Here is a 3,346-nt window from a genome sequence, read left to right as displayed (position 1 = left end):
ATCTCGTGGTAGATCTACTCTTGTACTACCCATATCATCAATATTAATCAAGCAGGAGTAGGGTATTACCTCCATCGAGAGGGCCCGAACCTGGGTAAAAAACATCGTGTCCCTTGTCTCCTGTTACCATCCGGCCTTGACGCACAGTTCGGGACCCCCTACCCGAGATCCGCCGGTTTTGACACCGACTCCCCCGTTCCCAGAACGCCGACACTATTGCCCACACTCACTTGGCAACAGTTCCAAATGCCGTCGCAGAAAGGGGTTAAAAACCGTTTGTATACCACGTCGATGTACTAGTGCAAGTCAAGTCAAGACTCGTCTCTCGTCAACTTGCCAATTTATGGCGCCGTTGCCGGGGAGATCTACGCCAAGCCAAGACATACCAAGTACCCATAATAAACTCTCACCTCTCGCCTTACATTATTCACCATTCGCTTCTTGTTTTCCTCACCCCCACTTCTAAAATGATTTTCGAAAAGATTCACCTTTTCTTCGCCTCTCTTCTGTTTGTTTTCTTCTTTCACCTTCTGTGTGTTTAGCTTTGATGGCTAGTCCTCCTATCCTTGTTAGCACTCCTGATAATGAGGTTCTCAACTTCAAACAAAGGGAAGGAGAAAATTTTAAAGATGCTTGGTATAGAATTTGCAATGCTCATAATCGATCTACTCGAAAGCAATCAACTAATGTTCTTCTTCGCCATTTTTATGTAGGTGTTACACCTTGGAATAGATATGTTCTAGATACCATTACTGGGGGAAATATCTTGGGGAGCCATACTTTTGATTCTTATAATGCCATGGTATATTTGCTAGGCCCACCACCTCTTTTGGTTAATGGAACTGTTTTAACTTTGGAACATGTTATGCAAAGATTGGACATTATTGAAAATAAAATTGCTACAGTTGAGTTGATTGAAAATTTGGATAAAAATATTCATAATCAGATTACTCAATATGGATCTAAACTAGGAGTTACTTTAAAGAATCTTAGTTAAAAGGAACCCATAGTTAATGAAAAGATAGGTCAAGATTCTACTAGAATTGGAAAGCTAGATGATATTATTACCAACTTGGGTTCCGCTTTTTCCTCTGTTAAAACTACTCAAAATCTTCCTCCGACCAAGATTGCCAAGTTTACTTATGTTCCTAAGAATAAGGGTGAATCTTCTAGTAAAAATAATGAAGATCTCAAATCAATTAGTATTCACCCCAATTTTCTTGATATTATTAAGGAACCTATCGTCACAAATGAATCTCTTGATTTCTTGCCTAGGAGTTTGATCATCTATAAAACCAAAGAATCTCCCAAGAGTCATAAGTGTGTGACTGAAGATTTGCATGCCAAAGATGATAATACTTAGATCTATTCGTGTTTTCATGCCTAGTTAGGGGCGTTAAAAAATAGCGCTTGTTGGGAGGCAACCCAATTTTATTTTTGTTCTTGCTTTTTAGGTCCTGTTTTGCCTTGAATAAATCATCCAGCCTCTGGTTAGATGTGTTTTTGTGTTTTAATTAGTGTTTGTGCCAAGTAAAACCTTTGGGATAGCTTACGGTGATAGTTAATTTGATCCTGCTGAAAAATAGAAACTTTTGCACCCAGGAGATTAGTTTAAGTTTTTAACAGAAGCATGATAAAATATTGATTCTTTTTGCAGAGGATTAATAAAAAAAAATATAGGACTTCCTAATTTCTTAGAATTTTTGGAATTACAAAAGTATACACAATCTCCAGATTTCTACAGAATGTTCTGTTTTTGACAGATTCTGTTTTTCGCGTGTTGTTTGCTTATTTTGATGCATATATGGCTAGTATCTGTTGGAAATATGCCCTAGAGGCAATAATAAAATGGTTATTATTATATTTCTTTGTTCATGATAATTGTCTATTGTTCATGCTATAATTGTGTTATCCGGAAATCGTAATACATGTGTGAATACATAGACCACAACACGTCCCTAGTGAGCCTCTAGTTGACTAGCTCGTTGATCAAAGGATAGTCATGGTTTCCTCACTATGGACATTGGATGTCATTGATAACGGGATCACATCATTACGAGAATGATGTGATGGACAAGACCCAATCCTAAGCATAGCTCAAAGATGGAAAAGACCATTCCTGAGGTGTATTCAATGCTGAAATCAGCAGTGGTGGAAATCAAAAAGGAACATCAAGTGTTGATGGTGAATAAAACCACTAAGTTCAAGAAAGGCAAGGGTAAGAAGAACTTCAAGAAGGACGGCAAGGGAGTTGCCGCGCCCGGTAAGCAAGCTGCCGGGAAGAAGCCAAAGAATGGACCCAAGCCCGAGACTGAGTGTTTTTATTGCAAGGGAAGTGGTCACTGGAAGCGGAACTGCCCAAATACTTAGCGGACAAGAAGGCCGGCAACACTAAAGGTATATGTGATATACATGTAATTGATGTGTACCTTACCAGTACTCGTAGTAGCTCCTGGGTATTTGATACCGGTGCGGTTGCTCACATTTGTAACTCAAAGCAGGAGCTGCGGAATAATCGGAGACTGGCAAAGGACGAGGTGACGATGCGCGTCGGGAATGGTTCCAAGGTCGATGTGATCGCCGTCGGCACGCTTCCTCTACATTTACCTACGGGATTAGTTTTAAACCTCAATAATTGTTATTTAGTGCCAGCTTTGAGCATGAACATTGTATCAGGATCTCGTTTAATTCGAGATGGCTACTCATTTAAATCCGAGAATAATGGTTGTTCTATTTATATGAGAGATATGTTTTATGGTCATGCTCCGATGGTGAATGGTTTATTCTTAATGAATCTCGAGCGTAATGCTACACATATTCATAGTGTGAATACCAAAAGATGTAAGGTTGATAAAGATAGTCCCACATACTTGTGGCACTGCCGCCTTGGTCACATAGGTGTCAAACACATGAAGAAGCTCCATGCAGATGGACTTTTAGAGTCTCTTGATTACGAATCATTTGACACGTGCGAACCATGCCTCATGGGTAAAATGACCAAGACTCCATTCTCAGGAACAATGGAGCGAGCAACCAACTTATTGGAAATCATACATACTGATGTGTGCGGTCCAATGAGTGTTGAGGCTCGCGGTGGCTATCGTTATGTTCTCACCCTCACTGATGACTTGAGTAGATATGGGTATGTCTACTTAATGAAACACAAGTCTGAGACCTTTGAAAAGTTCAAGGAATTTCAGAGTGAGGTTGAGAATCAATGTGACAATAAAATCAAGTTCTTGCGATCAGATCGTGGGGGAGAATACTTGAGTCATGAATTTGGCACACACTTAAGAAAATGTGGAATAGTTTCACAACTCACACCGCCTGGAACACCTCAGCGTAA

Source organism: Triticum urartu, chromosome 2 (genome assembly GCF_003073215.2).
Source record: "Triticum urartu cultivar G1812 chromosome 2, Tu2.1, whole genome shotgun sequence".
Taxonomy (NCBI): Eukaryota; Viridiplantae; Streptophyta; class Magnoliopsida; order Poales; family Poaceae; genus Triticum; species Triticum urartu.
The sequence above is the reverse complement of the archived record's forward strand: the minus strand, read 5'-3'. Positions refer to the sequence as shown.